We start from the raw sequence: 22,186 nt of genomic DNA, 5'->3' as shown, positions 1-22,186 counted from the left end.
CTCTCTCTCTCTCTCTCTCTCTCTCTCTCTCTCTCTCTCTCCCTCCCCTTCTTTTCCTCCTCCTGTTTCTTTTCCTCTTCTTCTTCTCCTCATTTTCTGATTAATGTACCTGTCACTTCTCTTAAAATAAGTGAATACTAAATACCACTGAGGGTTTCAATATCTATAAGATTCAATATCCATCAGATTCTTATGATGAAGTCATTCCAGAATGCCATCTCTAGTGACTGAGCTGTGCCTGACCCTACATCCTTGCCATAAAATCCACATCTCCTTTATAAACTATGCATAGCTGTTTCCCCTTATCCCTAATCTCAACCTTCAGAAATTAAAACTGACTTTAATACACTAGACCAGTAATCAAAGAATATATGGGATCTCATCTCTGCTTTATCCATGAATTAGCCAAATGAATTTCAGTAAGTCATTTTACATCCTAGGGTCTCAATTTCTTCATATGTAAAATGAGGGCATTGGGCTGACTACTAAGGCCTTGTTCCGTTCTTTTTTTTTTTTAAAGCAATCGGGGTTAAGTAACTTGCTCAAGGTTACACTGCCAGTTATTTTGTGTGGGTGCCAAGTATGTGAGGCCGGAACTGATCCCGGGGGTCTCCCAACACCAGGGCTGACGCTCTTACTCAATGTGCCATCTGGCCACCTCACTTTGTTCAGTTCTAATATGTTTTGGTTCTACAACTTAAAAACAGAGTATTCCAAATGTGTAAATCTCTATACTCTGAGTCCTTAGTTTCAAGGAATACAATTACTAATCGAAAACAAGTGGGATCAACTGAGTTAATGTTGAAAAATAATGAATGAAAATGAATGACTACTCTATTCAACAACGGCATGTTACGCCCACCCCAGACCCTTCTATGATGAGTGGCTAGGGAGGTAGCGTGGTGGAATGGAAGGAGAATAAACTTCTCCTAAGTGTCTACTATGCACTGGGCACCATGCAAAGCTCTTTAAAAATATTGTCTCATTTGATCCTCCTAACAACGCTGGGAAGTAGGTGCCATTACGCTCCCTTTTTTACAGTTGGAGAAATTGAGGCAGATAGAGAGATTAAGTGATTTGAACTCGAGTCTCCCTGAATTCAGGTCTTGTGCTCTAACCACTGTGCCACTGATGATCAGCTTTGAAATCAGAGAATCTGATCCAATCCCAGTTCTGTTTTTGATTGACTGTGTGAGATTGTTAAGACCTTTAGCCCCTCTGGGGTTTCATCTTTCTTACCTGTAAAATAGGGGGTTGAATTAGGTGACCCTACTAAATTAGGTCATCTAGGTGGCACAGTAGATAGAACACATAACTTATGTTCTATTGTACTTTTATTTCTATTTTATATTATTATATTATACTTTTATATTATATTTATTTTATTACATTTTAATCTGGTTCAGGCCACCACAATGGGGCACTATCTGTATGCTTGATTCCTCTGACCTAGAAGTCAGAGAAGTTAACAGAGGGTCATAAAGCCAGTATGTGTCAGAAGCAGACCTCAAATGTAGTTCTTCCTGGACCTGAGACAAGCTCTTAATATATTATAGCACACAGCCTCTCATAGTTAACAAGATATACACATACATACATATACATACTATGCATACATATACATATATATGCATATACGTTTCCTTTTGTCTTTAATAGTAAATGCTTTTTAAAGTCCTAAAAATCTGGCAACAGCCTACTTTTATCAACCTCTTTATGCATCATCCTCCTTCCTTACACTCTTAGATCTAGTCTAATTTGCTTCCCTCTACTTCACACTAGACATTGTACCCCCTCTCCCTCTTTTCTATGCTCTTGCAGTGGCTGTCCCTCATTGCTGGAATGCTCTCTCTCATCATTTCCATTTCACAGAATCTCTTTCTTCCTTCAAGACAAACTTCAAGCATCATTTTCTACCTGAAGCTTTTCCTGGTGCCCTGATTTGCTGATTGCTGTCCTTTAACTTTGTTGTTAAGTCATTTTCTATTGTGTCTGATTCTTTGTGTCTTCATTTGGGATTTTCTTGACAAAAATAATGGAGTGATTTACCATTTCATTTTCCAGCTCATTTTACAGATAAGGAAACTAAGGAAAACAGGGTTAAGTGACTTGCCCATGGTCCCACAGCTAGTGTCGGAGAACAAATATGAACTAAAAAAAAATGAGTCCCCAGGCCAAGCACTCTATCCACTGTACCACCTAGCTTCCCCCCTTTTAACTATTTTCCATTTATTTTCACTCTATGTGTTCTATATAAATCAACACAGATTAGTATGTTTACCCCATTAGAATATAAACTCCTAGTGAGTAGAGATTGTATTTGTTTCCTGAGGACCCAACACAGCATCAGGACATTAAGTAGGTACTTAATAAATATTTGTTGAATAAGTCTTGGTGGGGTGAGGGCTCCTCTCTTCAAGAATTCCATTTATACTTTCTCCTTTTCCCTTCCCTTTACTACATTTTCCTAACAAAGTGAGAAGATCCTAAAACATCTTTGCTTTACTCTTAACTATCTATGTGCTCACTGTATCTCTCCTCTTCCTTTAATAATTGAACATTCCTGAAAAAATGACCCACACCCTATGCCTTCACTCTTGCACCAATCTCTATCTCCAAAACCCTTAGAATCTAACTTCTGTTCATACCGCCACAATGTTCTGTAAAAGATTTCCAGTGGTCTTTTAATTATTAAATTTTCTATCCCTATTCTTCTGGACTTCCTTGCAGTATTGACACTAATGATGACCTCTCAGCCCCCTTTCTAACTATTCTATTCTCCTTTGTCTTCTGGAGTGTCACACTCTCTTAGTTATATTTTTGTTGCTCTAACTAGTTTTTCTCTGTCTCCTTCCCTTACTCCTTGTCCTCTTCATAATCCCTTAAAAAAGATAAATATCCCTCAACATCCTGTCCTTAGCCCTTGATATTATGTCTCTATACCCTATCCCTTGTATTTCTCCTTAACAAGCTAATTTCCTTCCAGATCTGCAACTATTATCTTTATTTAGAAGATTTCTACATCTGGACCTCTAACCTTGACCTCACATTGGACTACAAGCTAATATTAACAGTGAGTTAACAATGTGATATGTCAGTCAGCAAAGTCTAATGTGATTTTAGGTTGAACGAGGTGAAGCAGAGTGCCAGAGAACGAGTTTTGATAATTCCAGGGGCAGCGACTAGAGTATTCGGCCTGGAGTCAGGAAGACTCATCATCCTGAGTTCAAATCTGCCCTCAGACACTTACTAGCTGTGTCACCCTGGTCAAGGCACTTCATCTTGTTGCCTCAGTTTCCTCATTTGTAAAAGAAGGTGGAGAAGGAAGTGGCAAACCACTTGTAACAGCAAGCAAAGAAGTACTTAGCACCTTGTTTCAGCTACTTAAGTATTTAGCACCTTGTTTGAGCCCCTTGTGATTTGAAGGTGGAAGGAACTTGCTGATGCAACAGGAAGGGTGGGACAGGAAGGAGTACCACCACATAAAAGGAGGAGCAGAAGCTGGGACTGAGCAGAGCTGAGAAGGAGAAAACTTGTGGTGTTCAGCTCTCAGTTTGTCTGTTCTGTCTGTGTTGATTTGTGTTTGTAATGCTTTGTACTGAAGTCCTGGGACTTTACTGCTGGTTCAATAGTCCTGAAAGAGGAATTTCTTGTTATCTGTTTACAGAAGTCCTGGAGGAGGTTTTCAGAGATCCTAGGACTATACTGATAATTTGTGTTGATTTCTCAGACCTTGTTTGTGGGTCTGTGTTGATTTCTCAGACCTTGTTTGTGGGTCAGTGTTGATTTCACAGGCAGATAGTGAATTGATGATGGTGCTGGCAATGTGTATCAATGTTGTTTTGGCTCTGTTAAGCTTTGTTTTCCCAGAAACAGAAACTGTGAAGCACTTGAGGTGGACTGGACACTGTCAGCTTCAATATGGAATGGGAACTGGATGAGGAACTGAGAGTTGCCTACCTGTGAATCCAGGTGATGGTTGGATGAATTCAGGCAAAAGCTGGGACCATGGAAGAGGAACCATGGAATGTGGGAACCAGCCTGGAGCCAAGATGAAAAGACCTTTCCTTGGGTACTTAGTGCTGACTGACAAGATCATGATTTACTGTGACCAAGGGATAGGAGAACTTTGTACTTTGTACCTTGTACCCTTAAGAATGATTGAGTTAAGGATGATTGAAAGTAGTCTCCAATCAAGAAGAAAGAAGACTTTCTGACTGAAAGATTGAGACAATGTGACCTAGGGGTGGGTGTACTTTGTATCCTGAATGATATCTTTTGTTTAAAACTATGTATCCACTTTAGCGATATGTTATGTTACATCATTGTGAATGCTGTACTTTGCTTTCTGTGAATGTTTTGCTTTAGCTTACTGCCAAATAAATAGTTCACTACACTATATGATCAGAACTTTAGAGCTATTCACAGCAGCAGTCCTCTGGAGAGCTGCTCATGCTTGGCTTTATAACACTCTAGTGCCTTTGCCAGGAAAACCCCAAACAGGGTCATGAGTTGTACATGAATGAAAAAAAATGTAGAGGGTAGCCAGAAAAATCCAACAGGTGTGTTTAAAGGACTCAGTCATTCTAAACAAAGATCAGTCAAGGGAATTAAGGATGTTTAGTTTGAAAAAAATATTATAGGGATTGGAAAAGGAAGTCATGACATCTGTGTTCAAGTATTTGAAGGGCTATTCTGTGGCACAGGGATTAGATTTGTTTTGCTTGGTCCCAGGGATCCAACTAGGAACAATGAGTCAGTGTGCTGTAGTGGAAAGATGGTTTTGTAGTGAGTAAACTGAATTCAAAACCCAACTTTTCCATTTGCCCAATGTGTAACCTAATAAACATATTAAACTCTCTAGACTCCATCTATCAAGCCTTAATCTCTAAATTCCCTTCTTGCTCTAGATTTATGACTATGAAATTGCAAAGGGAAAAAATTAGGCTTTGTATAAATGAAATAAAGGCTCCCTAACATATAGAGTTGTCTCAGGGTAACATTTTACTTTGTTTTCTTTCTTTGACTCTTTGTTTTACCCCTCAGTGAGGCTCTTCAAGAAGAAGTTGGATGATGACTTGCTGGAAATGTTTAATATGAATGACCCAGCTGCCCTCTGAGGTCTCTTTGAACTCTGAAATTCTGTGACTCTGCTTCTGTGAATTGAATCACTCCTAGTCTTATGACCTCAGAGGGAAATCATCAGGGTTTGCAGGAACCTATACCTATTGTTTGTTTTTTTTGAGGTAATTATGGTGAAGTGACTTTCCCAGGGTCATACAGCTAGTAAGTGTCAGAGGTCGAATTTGAACTTAGATTCTCCTGACTCCGGGACTGGTTCTCTATCCACTGCACCACCGAATTGCCCCTTCTGTGCCTACTGTTAACTCTTGAGGTGTTATCAAGACTCTGGGACCAGGTAATACTAGGACTAGGAAGAGGGAAAAGAGAGAATTCATAGTGAATGGCCTCAATTTTTTCAAAAAAATATAAAGCAAGATTCTCAGCTGAGAAAGTAGGGAAAAGGGGAGTCATGGGGAATTTGAAGGGGGATAAGGAGGATTTGGAAGAGCCACTGTCAAGAGTGAACTAGTGAGCTAAGAAGGGAGACAAGCAGCAGTGAATGCCCAGTTGAGGCGGGGTAAAATAAATCCGACCATAATCTTCTATGGCCCTGGAAAGACTGGCTTAGTTGGAAGACACCAAAGGTTTGAAAATGTACTGCTGAATAGTTGTCTCATTGTGTCAAGTATGTAGAGGGAGGAGAAAATCCTTTTATCTTTAAGATGCTATTCTTGAATCATCCCAAAAGTATACTTTTTTATTTGTGGGAAAAAAATATGTGTGTGAGCCTATAAATACACAGAGTAACTCCTCACCCCTCCTCCGCCCCTTACCAGTGGTTAGAGTTAGACTATAAGTTAGCAATTATCCAATACAACCACAAGCCTGAAAGTACAGCGATTCTGAGCTTTAAGCAAAATAACTATCAGAAAACCCACAGCCTTTACTCCACTGGAAAGACATAGAGTCACCTTGAGGACTTCACTGTTTTGATTTACAATTATGTGTTTAAAAGTCAAGTGACTAATTTGAAAGTGTTTCATTGTCTTGTTTTCCTTGAAAATTTTCACTACTTCCTGTTAAGTGATCAGATATCCAGTTCACCAAGCAGTGTCATTTAAAAGCCTAACTCTCTCTAGGATGTTTAATCAATCAACAAATATTTATTCAATGCCTACTATGTAGGCTTCCTGCTGCTGCCTCATAGCCAGACTCCTCATGTGAAAGAACTCAGACTGGTACATTAACACCTTGTGCCTTCTCTCTTCTGCTGGGAGCAATTCGCCCCTAAGGAAAAGATGCTTGGTGTCAGGCCAGGAGTCTTCCACCTGCCTAAAGGAAGTCTCCATTCATAGGGAGTTCACTCTTTTCTACTACTGACTACTCACAGGCAGCTTCCACAGGTGGTCACCACATACTCTTACTTTGTCCACTGATAAAAAGTTGCTAGGGCCAGACCTGAGTGTTTCCCAATGCCCCCAAAACAAATACTTCCATCTGGGCCAGCAAAAGGTAAATTCCATCTTCTACTGCCAGCCCAATCTCCCAGCTGAGATGTGGAGAACCCCAAAGCAAAGAAGAATAACTCTCCTTTCAACTTGAGGACACCCATATCCTGCTACATCTGATTTTTGAGGGAAGAGGAGTGGTACCCTTCACTCACACCTAGACACACCTTTTACACGTGGCTCTGGACTCCTGTAGGTCATCATCCAAACTCATTCTACAGCCCCTATCACCTTATTCTTCATTCCCACCCCCCTCAAATTTTTCGCCCCCAAATTTAAACCTAAATTCACCCAGCCCTTCTACTGCACCCTATGGAATGCCTGTTCTACAGATAACAAACTTCCCTTGATCTTAAATCTTTCCTTTCCCACTCTTTTCTTCTACTACCTTTCACTTAAATCCACCTTCCCCCTGATGGCACAGCATCCCTGGTTACTCTTTCTAGTATTGGCTACACCTTCAATTCTCCCTCTTCCTCAGTAATCTCTCCTGAGAGATTTGAGGTCCATACTATTCATATTTACCAATCAAAATCCTGGTAGTCATCATCTATTGATCCCTAAATCATTCCCCTTCCTTCTTCAATGAGTTCAATACCTGGCTTATAATTTTTCTCTCCTCCCCAATTCCTGCCCTTCTAATAGGGTATTTCGGCATACATGTTGATTCTCCTTCAAATACCTTAGCCACTCATTTCCTCAACCTACTCACCTCCCATGACAACACACAAAGAAGGCCATACTCTTGATCTTGCCATCACCCATGTATGTACCATCTCTAGTTCAAGAATTCTGAAATACCCATTGGCTCTTTACCTCTCCCTCTGCCTTCCCTTATAGAATCCTATTCTTCATCTGCTATGTGACCCCCAATCTCTTGTTTCAGTTCCCTCCCAGATTATCTCCCTTGCACTAGACACTCTCTCCTCTTGTCTTCTTGATCCGTTGGTGAACCAATTCAATTCTACACTGTCCTTTCTTGAATCTCTAGACTCCTTTATTTTATAACTGATTATACTCAGCTAAACCTCAGTCTTGGATTTCTCCCTTCATTCATTGTCCTCACTCCTATATACATGTTGCTGAATGAAGGTGGAGAAAATCATGCCACCTTTCTCACTGAGATCGCTAAAAACTTATGTTACATAAATTCAATTGAGCACTCACTCCTGTTTACTTCCCTTATCAATTCACTAGTCCACTCCTGACAGTGACTCTTCCAAACTTCTTGTGGCTCCCCTTCCCCTCACTCTCGCAGCTGAGAACCTTGACTCATATTTTATTCAAAAAATTCAAGCCACTCACTGTGAACTTTCTCTTTTCCTCTCTTCCTCATTTATCATTCAGGTATTTTCTGTCACTTTTGCCTCGTCCATTCCTGTCTCACACCATCCTTACCAAGGCTAAACCCTCTACTTATTCAAGAGATCTCCTTCCATCCCATCTCTCTTGATTATTTCAGTAACCTCCTGGTGGTTCTGCCTGCTTCAAGTTCTTCTCCTCTCCAACTCCTCTTTAGCCACTAAAGTGTTTTTCCTAAAGCACAGGTATGATAACACTGCCACTAGTCCCAGCCTCACTCAATAAAAACCAGTGGCTTCCTATTGTCTCTAGGATCAAATACAAAATGTTCTGTTTGGAATTAAAGCAAGTCCCCTTCTCCCTTTCCAGTATTCTTATACCTTACTCACCCTATGTGTACTGTTCAATCCAATGACACTGACCTCCTGGCTTTTCCATAAACAAGACACTCCATCTCTTGGACATTTTCTCTGGCCATTCTCCATACCTGAAATGCTCTCCCTCCTCTGCTCTATTACCCAGTTCCCTGAAATCCCACCTTCTCCTCAACCCCACTTAATTCTAGTGCCCTTTGTCTGTTAATTATCTCCTATTTGTCCTGCATATAGTTTGCTTTGTATATATTTGTTTTCATATTTTCTCTCCCATTGTATTATAAGGTTTTTGAAGGAAGGGGACAGTCTTTTGCCTCTATTTATATCCCCAGTGTGTAACACAGTGCCTAGTATATAGTAGTTACTTAATAAATGTTTATTGATTATTTCCACTGGCACAATATTTATATGTAGAGTTATACTTATATTTGCTCCATTCATCCTTTTCTCCTCACCTTATTTTCTTACTAAGCTTTTCGTTTCTTCTGTTCATCAGGTAGGTCCAAGAAAGGAACTTTGAAAGTTATCTAGACTAAGCCCATCATTTCACAGATGAGGAAAACAAGAGCATTAGAGGCTGACTTCTCCAGAGCCATATGGAAGATCAGGAGTTAAACACAGGTCCACAGAATCCAAGTCCAGTATTCTTTCCCTGGTATCACACTCTCTCCTTATAAAAATAGCTGACATCTTCATAGCACTTTAAGGTTTACAAAGTGCTTTATATATATTCTTATTTGACCCTACCAGTAACACTTTGCGGTAGGTACTACAGGCATTATTATCCCCATTTTATAGATTAGGAGATTAAAGCACAGAGAGGCTATGTACATTAGGGTCAAGAATTGTTCTTCAGTAGTCTTGAGCTAAGATGTAAAATGATAAATAAACATGAGGCTCTCATTGCATTTGGCTTGGTATTATGTAATTTCCACATGGTCACACAATGAATAAGGACTGGAGTTAGAAATTGAGCTCAGTTTTCTCCTTACTCTAAATCTAGTTCCTCTATCATTACATCACCTTGGCTCTCATAGGGTCAAGATCAACCATATCATTTTCTCCACATTGTCTCCTATTCCTTATAAGTTCTTTTTGATCTGTTCATCTACAAGCACACATTTTATGTGTGTGAAGCCTCCACAAGAATGCATAACTGGATGTTATGGGAATGGGAATTTAAGATCTTCCCTGTCCCTAGGTCCTTTAATAGGCTTAAGTGACTCTGAGAACCTTCCTTGATTTAAAAATATACTCTGCCCCCTAATAGGTTGAGTGTGGACACATGGAACCTGTGGCGGGAGGCTTGGTTTTCAGGAATGCCCACACCTTGGTGCTGTGTAATTGGGCAGTGGGTCAAGAGGGTTGTAACATTCTCTGAGCTAGGAGAAGGCTATATATACCGTGATGTGAGTCTTTGCTTTGGGGCTTACTTTGAGAAGTGTTGTGTGATTTGACCAGATGAGACTCTGGGCAGCCCTCGAACCCCCTCCCCACCCCCCCCGCCCGAGCCAGCTTTGAAAACTCAGATGGTGCTTCCCTCTCTGGTAACTGTGACTAGGTATGAATATAATGGTTGGACAGTTGAAAGCCTGTCTGCTTGATCTGTTTCTCTGTCTTCTTGTAACTTCTGCTTGTAACCTCTGTATACGCTGAAGTTTGGGGTGCTGACTTTTTCCCCTGAACTAGGTAAATGATATGTTTGATTGATTAAAGCAAGATTGTTAACCCATTTTGAGTTGCTTTCCTTTATAAAAGCAGATCTAAGAAGCTGTGTTGGCAGCCACCCTGGGTATGCTAGGGTGCTTGCTGTTACACTGGAGAACACCATTAAAAAAAACAAATCTTGGAATACCAGCATATACCTATTATCTTAGAAGAATTTTCCTTTGCCTGGATTTACTTATTTTCTTACTTTGATTGAGAATCCCAAGGGCAGGGAGAATGTTTTCTTTTACATCTTAGATAGCAGAAAGTATAAAGTCAGAGCTCAAAAAACGAAGATAATAGTATTTTTTCCTAGTAATTTACACACACAATTACAAAGACATTGGAAATATAACCCAAAACACATAAGCAAACCCACATAGAACAAAATCTTTGCAAGCAAAAACACTTATTTGAAGACATCTCTCTCCTTTTAAAGGGGATTTGAATCACCCAAATCTTTCACTGTTTCTCTTATTTGTAGTAGCAATGCTCTTTCCAAATGCCTACTTATATTGTAATTCCATTTTCCATTATAAACATGTACAATGTATTAAATCCAGAATCTTTTCTTCTCTCCCTAATTTTCACTGATGTAACGTATAAACTTTTTTGTATGCAAGATTTCCTGTCAATTTTCAATGCATTAACCTTTTACTTATTAAATATACTTTGATCTTTGAGACCCAGGCACATAGGCTAAGGTCATGGTCCTTGCATACACTCAACTCATCGACTCTTTAAACAAATATTTAGTGAACCTCTACTGGGGGTCTGGGTAGCTAGGTGGTGCAGTGGATAGAATGCTGGGCCTGAAGTCAGGAAAATCCATTTTCTTGACTTTGAATCTAGCCTCAGATACTTCCTAACTGTGTGATCCTGGGCAAATCTGTTAACTCCGTCTGCCTCAGTTGCTCATCTGTAAAATGAGCTGGAGAAAGAAATGGCAAACCACTCCAGTATCTTTGCCAAGAAGACCCTAAATGGAGTCCTGAAGAGTCAGACATGACTGAAAAAATAACTGAACAACAACTGGGGGTTCAATACCATATTTGGTTCTCTGGGAGATACTCCCTGCCTTCAGGGAGTTGCAATCTAGCTACAGCAGACGAAATTCATATTTTCATATGCAATTACAATTAGCAAGCAACATAAGACAATACATGTTAAATCACTAAATTGTACAATCTGGAATTATAATAGGAAGTCAGAATAGGTGAACTTCCAAGAAAATGGGAGAAGCCTGATAAATAATAATAATACCTTACATTTATGCAATGCTTTTTAAAACACTCCCATATTTCTTTTTTCCATTTGAGCCTCACAATGATCTTATAAGGTAAATACACAGTGCCAGTCCATTTTACAGATGAAGAAATAGAAAATTAAGTGGCTTTTTTTAAGGTCATATCACTAGTAATGGCTGAGATGAGAGGCAACCTGGTTTAGTGTATATCATGTTTGAACTTGGTTCAAATTCTGCCTCTGACGCTTAACAGCTGCATGGCCATAGGGGGATGGAAAGAGAATAAGCATTTTTAAGTGTCTACTCTGTGGCCATCACTGAGCTGAACACTTCCCAAATAACTCATTTGATCCTTACAATAACCCTAGGAGGAAGAAAAAAGTCATATCTCTGAGACTCAGGCACCTCATTTGTAAACTGAAAATAATAATACTTTTAATAAGTACTCTATCTCTCTTACAACGTTCTTGCTGGGTTCAAACAAGATACTGTTTACAAAACATTTTGCAAGCTTTAAAGTGCTATATAAATAAACATAGTGATTATTATTAAAAGGACCTTTGGACTCTTCCATGCACTGTCTACTATCTCACATTGCTTATGAAATGGCTGCTATCAGATGGTCCACTTAATTCAGTCACATCATAAACTTTGGAGCTGAACTTAGCACAGAATCTAAGAGTTGGAAGGGACAGCTAAGGCCATTTAGTAAAATACCTACTTGAAATGAAAATCCCATCTACCACATCCTCAACAAGTAGAAAGCTAGTCTGTGCTTGAAGACATCCAGAAACAGGCAACTCACTACTTCATATGACTGACTTCATAGTCTCTGCCTGGGAGATCAATTTAGAAGGACATAGAAAGAGTGACTGGAGAACACTGATATTAGTAGATTGGTGGGGGATTGTATCATTGGAGTGAGGTAAGGAAGAAAAAAGAACTCACCATTGTGTGTGGATACAGAGAATGTCAGAGCTGGAAGGGATTAAAGAGATCATTTGATTCTACTCCCTTCTGCAGATTAGGAAACTGAAGTCGAAATGGGGAATATGAGAATGAACTCAAACTCACATTAGTGGGTGAAGGGCCAGGTCTCAGATTAGCAGCCAGAACTCCTAGCTTCTACTCAAGTACTCTCTCCACTCCAAGATATCATATTGCCATTTATTCTACTTCTGGTTCTAGTTATACTAGAGAATTACAGAGACAGAGGCACCAAATTCAATGAAGGAAATGGAGTATGAGTTTTGAGTCTACTGCCTACTGGTATGTAATTCAATTTGTTTTCAGATACCAGCAGCTAGTTTCTGGAAACCAACATCCTTTAGACATTGGGACTCCAGCTGGGAGTGATGTAGAAAGAAAAGGGTTTTCAAAAGACAAAAAAGAAAACCCTCAAAGAACAATTAATCAAGCTTTTTTTCCACCTCTAAGGATTTGGTTAGGAGGATTATTGTAAATCTTTCCCTTCTCATCTGGAAATGCATGATTACACACAGGTTTGTGGTTCTAACTGACATCAGCCTAAGCCAGAGAAATCATTTAGCTCAAGCAGCATGATGCCCCCCCCCCTCCAAGTCCTTCCCAACACCCAGTTCTACTTTTATTTCCCTTTACAGGAAGTCACTCAGCACACAAAAAGCCTGGGGGATCATGGCAGTTAGTGCTAGTAAGTGAACATAAAACTCATAGTATGTATCATACTGAGACCACAACTTCAGCTGAGGAAGAATACATCTTAGACAGCCTGAATGAGTTCCCACTGGTAAAAGCAACCCATGGCACCATCTGAAATGAAGTATTGCCTGATGGATTCTGTCTCTATCAAGGTCTAAGCCAAATACCTCCTTCAACTACTGGCCAATCCTCCTCACTGGGTCCTTGATTTACACATATTCAATACAGGTCATTTTTTGAGGAGGGTTGTGGTTGTTGTCCATGAAACATTCAAACTATCCTGCAGATGTTACAACTTAATCAGACCACACAATTTCCCGAGGAAGTGATGTTACGGGCCTCACCAATTGATTGTAAGGCATCATGAGAAGCAGGGAACCCTGGGGGAAATAAGTGGACAGAATAAGGACCGGAACCCAGCTCTCACTTAGTCCTCTAGACTAGAGGTGTCAAGCCCACATAAAACACTCCTGAGTGCAGCCAAAGAAGATTGAAATGTAATTGGGAAGTATTTAACATAATACAATAAAACACAGATAACATTATATTTTAAAACTAAGTCAATATGCAGTCCACAGGGAGCCTTTTCTATGGTTAAGTGGCCCCTATTTCTACTTGTGTTTGACATAATTGCTTTAGATGGAACAGATGGATGCTACAGTATATCAACTCTTAGATTTGCAGTCAGGAAGAACTAAATTTGAATCTTGACCCAAAAAATTACTAGCTGGGTCCTCCTGAGAACCCTCATTCTGACTCTGTCAATCTCAATTTCCTCATCCATAAAATGGGAATACAATAGCACTGACGTCACAGAGGGGTTGTTGTGAGGACCAAATAAGACTAGCATAGAAAGGCTTTGCAAACCTTAAAGTACAATATAAATTGTACTAAGTGGCACAATGGACAGAGTGTGAGACCTGGAGAAAGGAAGACACATCTCACTGAGTTCAAATCTTGCCTCAGACACCTAATAGCTGTGTCCCTGTTTGCCTCAGTTTCCTCATCTGTAAAATGAGCTGGAGAAGGAAAAAGCAAATCACTCCAATATCTTTGCCAAGAAAACTCCAAATAGAGTCACAAAGAGTCAGACATGACTGAAATGACTGAACAATAATAACAACATTATCAGATCACACCACTCCTAGTATTGCCAAGACATAATGATACAGTCTATTTTCCAAGAATGACTGCCAAATACCATACTTCCAAATTCCTTTATAGACCAGTATTCAATAACAGTTCATAGAATAATAGCTTGCATTTCTATAACACTTTATAATTTGTAAAGTACTTCCTCACAACTAAGCTGTGAGGTAGTATAACTATTATCTCCATTTATCAGATGAGGAAACTCAGAAAAGTTCCATAGTGTTCCCAGGGTTAACAAACCCAATATACAAAGGCATCTGGGCTTTTGACTCCATCTAGTTCTTTATTTTTTTTTTGCTTTTTTGGAGGGCAGTAGGGGTTAAATGACTTGCCCAAAGTCACATGGCTAGTAAGTGTGCCAATTGTCAGAGTTCAGATTTGAACTCAGGTCCTCATGACTCCAGGGCCGGTGCTCTATTCACTGCGCCACCTAGCTGTCCTTTCCATCTAGTCCTTTCTTGGCTATTACACAGTATCTCTTACATACATATAGAAGTCCTTTATATCACTCTCCCTTCAAAATGTATCCATTTCTTATGCCAAAGATGGAACAAAAACGAAAACCAGGTATCCCAAAGCATGTATGCATGAGTACCTCTCAGCAATCCAGGTGATGATAAGTGAGCTCTATCTCTCCTTGTTTTCCTTTTGAATGGGAAATTCATGGATAAGTTATTAGATTGGTCTCACTATCTTTTCCCAAAACCCTGCCTCTCTTTCAAATTAAGTTATTGCTCTTAAGGGCATCACCATCCTTCCAGTTACCCAAGTACACAACTTTAATGTTCTCTTCTATCCCTTACTCTCCCTCATCCCACCTCTCCAATCAATTGTTAAATCTTATTATTTTTATCTCTGAATCTCTTACATCTGTAGCCTTCATGGTACTCACATAGCCACATACTAATTTGGATCTTTATAATATCTTCTTAATTGTACTACCTGCCTCATGCCTCTCACCTCTCCCCTCTCCAATCCATCCTTCATATAGATAACAAAGTGTTATTTTCCCCAAAGCACAAATTTGACCATGTCTCTCCTCTACTCAATAAACTCTAATGGCTCCCTATTAATTCTCATATCAATTATTATTTCATCTTGATCTGATCCTTTAAAGTTTCTAGTATTTTTTTTGGTTTTACATGTAATTACCAGTAAGTGGTACACATATATAATTTGGAAATGAGCAAATATACCTATATACTAGGGGTGCATGCTCATTTTTTTAATTAATAGAAGTGTGTGATCAAAAAAAGTTTGGAAATCACTGGTTTATACCACTCATTGAGCATTTAAAATATAATTTCTTATGTTGTTTATCACTATATATATATATATATATATATATATTGCTTGCCTCCACAACTAGATTATAAGCTCCTAGAAGACAGAGATCATCCTCTTTGTAGAGGAGGAATAGTGGAAATAAACAAACAAAAAAGATAATATTAGAGATTAAGAATCAATGCAAATGATAATTTCAGAGAAACAATACTTTTTCGAATTGATGCAAGTAGAAATAGAAAAACAATATACATAATGACTACTAGATGTGATCAACAAAACGAAACCAAACATTATATAATTATAATGTACAATCTTGGTGGAGAGAAATGGTCAGAAAGGTTGCAACCCTCTTTTCATTGAAGAGTTATAGAAATATCCAAATATTTATCGAATTAGGAATCACTGGATATTTCCATAACAGTTAGAAAACTGAGTATGGGATGTTGCATAAACTGTCAGATTTGGTTGCTGTGTGAACAAGGAAAAGGGAGGTTGTAGATGGGGAGGATTATATTTGGAAATGATTGTGATAGAATAAATAAATCAATAGAAAAATAAAGAAACAAACAAACAAAGAGAAAGGAATGAAGGAACAAAGCAAATAAAAACTACATGGGGCTCCATTCTCCTTTCTGAGATTACCTTCCATCAACTCCACATATATCTTATATATACTTAATTATTTACCTATTGTGTCCTCCATTGAATGGAAGCTCCTTAAGGTCAGAGACAATTTTTTTTTACTTTCCTTATTATCCCAAAAGCTAATCACAATGCCTAGAATATAGTAAGCTCTTAATAAATGAATGTTGATGACTAATGTGGAAATATGTTTTACATGATTGCACATGTATAACCTATGCCAGATTGCTTGCTATCTTAGGAAAGGGGAAGGGGAAGAGTGAAGGGCAGGGAGAAAAATTTAGAACTCAAAATCTTATAAAAATGAATGTTAAGAAATTTTATATGTAATTGGAAAAATTAAAATACTATTTACATTAAAAATAAATGCATGTTAAGTGACTTAATGATTGTTTAGTCCACTCCTTTTGAAAATTTTATTCCTATTTATTCCTCATTCTCAGATCCAGAGAAGATTCTTAATTATAATAACATTTTACATTGAATGAGATTTTCCCTTTTATATTTCCAACATCTAGCACGGTGCATGAACCAAAGCAAGTCATCAAAATGTTTGTGACGGTGGTTGTTGTTGATGATGATAGCAACTGTTGCTGATAAAAGCAATGATGTCAGAGTGGTAATGGCAGAAGTGGCAGTGATGAAGGTGATTATGATCCTGGTGTTGATGGTAGAAAATAATTATTCCAAGATCTTAAACAAAGTTTAGGGTGGGGGGGGGGAATCCAAGCTAGGGGTAATGAAAGAAGGATAAGAACACTCATTCCTTCTGAGACAGATTTTCAGCTTCACTCATGCAGATAGAAAGAGGTAGAAAAGACAAAACCAAATACCAGATGTGCCTTTTTCCAGAGCAAAATCACACAGCTCAGGGGCTATAACTCTTGCCTCAAGCGTGCTGCTTCCAACACTTGGATATCATGCTGGTATTGTGCCCTATCTCCACAGGCTATGTGCTAAGTGTACTGAAATGAGACAGAAGTGGACAGAGTGACAAAGTAAACCCAGTAGGCATAAGGGGAGAAAGCATTCAAGCGTTCTTGGGAAATGATGCATTTTGATGTACAGTGTGTTGCAAAATAATCCTTAGAACAATTTAAAAAATATAGAAGCTAGTCCCAGGAGAAGATGATGAGTTCAAATCGTGTCTATGAAAATGAAGAGCCAGGAGTTTTCTGGTGTTGTAGATGATTAGTTTGGAGGGAGGACACAATTATTTGTCCTGTAAGGGTGGGGGCTCATGAAAAGAAAAAGCAGTAATTCATATGAATAGCCACTAGATGGTGGTGAAGTACATAATTAACCCATGGTCAAAGTGGCTTTATCTTCTGTTGTTTGGTAAAGCAAAAGCTTTGTTCTCTATTGTAGTTTAAAATTCAAATTCCTGGCAAATGCAAATGATACTGGGAGAGAATAGTTTTAAGTGTTTATCAGGAATTTACACTTTAGTGTAAATGAGTTTTAGAACTCTTTTTCTGAGGAAGTTTTAAAATTTGAGCATACTATAGTAGTATAATAAGTGAGCAGTGGATTTAGAGTCAGATGAAATTAACTAGAAATCCCGCAATTTGTTTTACTACGAGACCGTGTCAAAGATTTAACAAGAGGGGCAGCTAGGTGGCACAGTGAATAGAGCACCAGCCCTGGAGTCAGGAGGACCTGAGTTCAAATTTGGCCTCAGATATTAGACACTTACTAGCCATATGACCTTGGGTAAGTCATTTAACCCCAATTGCCCTGACTTCCCCCCTCCAAAAAGAAAAAAAAATATTTAACAAGGAATTCTGCCATGGGACAAATTCACTTATGGTAGGGAAAGGTGGGAAAAAATGCCAGGCATGCAACTGTGCCAGGAGTGGGGCAGGATATTGGAAGGTTGAGATGATGGAGAACTACAAGGGTAGTAGGTGGATGACAATTTAGATATCAGCACCATGGTGAAAGGCCCCCTTATTGCCCAGCCCCAGTAACTCATTTGGACCTTAGACAAATCGTTAAATCTCTACGGATCTAGTTCCTCTCTGTAAGATAAGGGAATGATCTTTCTGTTCCTTTATAGCTCTAATGTCCTATGGTTTCCATCAAAAAAAAAATACAGAATTAGGAAATTAAGGAAACCAAAAGAAACTTCATTTACTTTGTACCTTCACTAGTACTATTCATTATACACAATCTCAGCTGTGTCCCCTCTAGCAGCCTTTAGTGAAAAATCTCCTTTTTAATGCCAAATTCATCCTCTTTATTTACTAATATATTCACACAATGTCAGGATCCATACTAGGTCTGACCTTATCAACAGTTTCCAATTTTTGTTTTTACTTTTTCTTTTCCTTCTACTAAATATGTTGCTCATACCCAATTTTAAAAAGCAATCTTATCCCATCATGTTGTATCCACTCAAGTTCAAGCTGATTCCCTTCTTTCCATATAGCTAAATTCATGAGGAAAATTTCATCTTTCTGAAAAATGAAGATTCCAGGTTTGATGGAAATTGACCTTCTCTAGTTGGCCCCAGATAACATGACAAGATTCCTAGATTTCAAATAGACCTACACTCTCATAAATGAAAGTTGCAGAACACTAAAGAAAAAGAAGTCCTGGTTCTGCATTCCATTTTAGTCCTTTTTTCCTCCCCAAAGAAAGCAGAGCTCCATCTCTCTCTGTCTTTCTGTCTCTCTGTCTTTCTTACCAGAGGGCAAAGATTCCTTGACTCCTGCTGACATGCATAGGAAGCAATTGCGTGTACCCACTGAAACTGCTGCAGTATAATCCATCTGATGTTTTCACTGTGGACAGTATATCAATCAAACATATGAACTTTTCAGTGATCCAAATCGGTCAAGAAGACACATGACATAATCTCACTGTGTTGTGGTCTAGTTATTTCGATCACAGAGATACGGTCACTTGCCTTGGCTGCTCCCTGAACTCTATGCCAGTTTTATCTTCTGAGATCTAACCTTGGCTTTACCGCTGGCTGTGCAGCATTGAACAAGGTACTTCCCTACTCTAGGATTTAGCTTCTTTCTTTGTGAAATGATACAGCTGGACTAGGTAATCTCCAAGGTCTCTTTTGGCTAGAATCCAGGTCTCTCAATTTTGAGGCCAAAGATATTGCTGCTGTTGTTTTCCCAATATACCATATGTTGTTTATTTCGGTTCTTTTATGACTACATATGTATTTGCCCTGCCTAACTCATAAGATGAAAATTTCCTCAGATATAGAGTGTTATGGTATAATATAAAGATTGTCAGATTTGTAGTCAGAGTACATGGATTCAGACTCCCCTTCTGATAATTTATTACTCGTGATCTTTTTGTTGTTTTTTCAATTGTGTCCAGCTCTTAAGGTTTTATTTTTTTTTTAATTTTTAGTTTATGGAATAAAGCAAGCATTTCCATAACATAGTAGAAAAAAAAATATGCGTTCAACTCTTTTAAGATCCCATTTGGGGCTTGCTTGGCAAGAACACCACAGTAGTTTGCCATTTCCTTCTCCAGCTCATTTTACAGATGAGGAAACTGAGGCAAACAAGGTTAAGTGACTTGCCCAGGGTTATATAGGTACTGCTCTACCTAGCCATCCCTGGAATTATCAAAACTCAATCCTGAGCTTTAGTCACCTAGCATATGATCTTAGACACATCATTACTTCTCTGGGCCTCATCTGTAAAATGACCAACTTTAACTAGATGTTCTCTCATGCCCTTCCAATTCTATATAAAAATCACTTAGATTTGGAGTCAGAGAAATAGAGTTTGAATCCTCATTCTGTTACTCACTGTTTCTGTGACCTTGGGCAAATTATCTCTGGGGTCCAGTTTTCTCATCTGTTAAGATGGCCTGAAAGACTCTTTATAGTTCCATACCCTATGATAGTAGATATGGAAATATATCTAGCAATACAGCTAAGTATGTGATTATTTAAATATATATAGATAGATAGATATATATAGAGAGAGACAGAGACATAGAGAGAGAGAGAGAGAGAGAGAGACAGAGAGAGAGAGAGAGAGAGAGAGAGAGAGAGAATCATTAAATCTCTTGGACTTGAGCTGTTCAAAGTATCATCACTACTAAAAGGGTGTGAAGTGGTCCTGGATTATAAATATGTAAACTATAACTTCCTTTGGGACTAAATTATGTCCTTTAGTGCAAGGCAGGGAATGAATTTTCCTTACTTTAGGTTCTTGACTGATCAATGCCTGTTGCTTTCTCTAAGCAGCTCAGAAATTCTGCAAAAGATGCTCTCCAGGTTGACAAGGCTTTAATATGATTTGAAGAAAAAAAACTATAGAAAAAATGTTATAAGAAAAGATGGAAAATATAATTGATCACCAACAGGAGTAGAATAATATGGAGCAGAATCAAGCCACAGAATGCCATTTGCTAAAATCAAACAAACCAATAAGCTTTTATTTATCAAACATTTAATATATGCTAGGCACCATGCTAAACTCAAATCAAAGTCAAACAATCCCTACCCTCAAGAAATTTACAATTGTATATGATTGTAATGGAATACTATTATGCTATAAGAAATGATGAATGAGAGGCTTTTAGAAAACCTAAAAAACTTACATGAACTGATACAGAGTGAAGTGGGCAGAATCAAGAAAGCAGTGTACACAGTGAAAGCAATATTGTATAATAATAAATTGTGAATGACTTAGTTATTCTCAGCAATACAATGATCCAAGACAATCTCAAAGGATTCATGATGAAAAATGCTATCTGCCTCCAGAGAAAAAAACTGATGTCTGAATACAGAATGAAGCATGTTATTTTCCTTTTTTCCCCTTCCTTCCTTCCTTCTTTCCTTCCTTCCTTCCTTTGTTTTTTCCCCACAAAATGATTAATGTGGAAATGTTTACATGATTGCACACATATAATCTATATTAGATTGCTTACAATCTCAAGGAGGAGGGAGAGATAGAATTTGGAACTCAAAACAAAAAAATAGTTAAAAATTGTTTTTATATGCAATTGGGAAAAAATAAGATATTATTAAAAAGAAGAAACTCACAATCAAATGCGGGAGACAACAAGTAAACAACTATGTTAAATCAAGATATATGCAGGATAAATTAGATATAACTTCAGAAGGAAGACACTAGCATCAAGGGGGACCACAAAAGATTTCTTGTTCAATGTGGGATTTTAGCTAAGACTTGAAAGATACTGAGGTGGAACCTAGCAAGGTGAGCATTCCAGGTATGGGTGACAGATAGTGAAAATGGACAGATTAGGGGAGATGGAGTATCATGTTCAAGAATCAGGAGAACAGATAAAAAAAAGGCACATTCCAATCCGTTCCACAACTTGACCCTTTTAATAATCATTTTGGATACCTAGAAAATAGATGATAGGCTTTGAATTAAAGTGAAATGAAAAGATTAAAAAGAGCAATGAAAGTCTCCATGAGAAACTAAAAATCTGGCTCCAAAGGCAAAGCAAATGGCAATGAGAAAAACTGTCAACTCAGTTGCTTGTTAAATAACATCAGTTTTCCTTTCAAATCTAACCCAAGAACCAATCAAAAGAAAAGTTAAAGAAGACAAATGGAAGCTATAATGACATAAGAGAATTTTAAATAAGATTTTAATCAGTTTATCTCTTGGACCAGAGTTTGGTGGCAAATTGTTAAGCATTCTTATGCTGTATCTGCTATCTATATATAGTCACTTAATTGAGTAAATTCTCCAGTTCCTCAATATCATAAATCCAAACCAGCTGCTGGGTACAGCTGTTTATTAACAAAGACTTTTTTTTAATAGGGAAGAGGGAGATGGGGCAAACCTTCAATTCCACTCAAACTTTCTAATCTGGATTAAACGACTATCTGAAGTTCAAGACTTTGACTTTACTTCTCCTCTTTAATTTCTATACAGGCATACCTTGGAAATACTAAGGGATCAGTTCCAGACCATTTCAATAAAACAAATATTATAGTAAAGCCAGTCACAAATTTCTTGGTTTTCCAATGCATATAAAAGCTATGTTTATATTATACTGCAGTCAATTAAGCATGCAATAATACTGTCTAAAACAATGTACATACCTTAATTTAAAAAATTTATTGTTTTAAGAAATGCTAACCATCCTCTGAGCCTTTAGCAAGTCATAATATTTTTGCTAGTGAAAGGTCTTGCCTTGATTTTGATGGCTGCTCACTGATCAAGGTCGTGATTGGTGAAGTTTGGGGTGGCTGTAGCAATTTCTTA

At 38.2% G+C, this 22,186-nt stretch overlaps 1 protein-coding gene across 3 annotated transcripts in view; it reads right to left on the bottom strand.

Moving 5' to 3' along the window:
- NRXN3 (neurexin 3) overlaps positions 1–22,186 on the bottom strand; it is a 2,132,730-nt gene that overhangs the window by 1,327,445 nt on the left and 783,099 nt on the right. The gene's annotated exons all lie outside the window — the stretch shown is intronic.

This window comes from Petaurus breviceps, unplaced genomic scaffold (genome assembly GCF_028583685.1).
Source record: "Petaurus breviceps papuanus isolate PSGF00001 unplaced genomic scaffold, PetGlider_PUasm1.0 189, whole genome shotgun sequence".
Lineage (NCBI taxonomy): Eukaryota > Metazoa > Chordata > Mammalia > Diprotodontia > Petauridae > Petaurus > Petaurus breviceps.
Note: the sequence above shows the minus strand (reverse complement) of the source record. Positions and strands in the feature narration are given on the sequence as shown.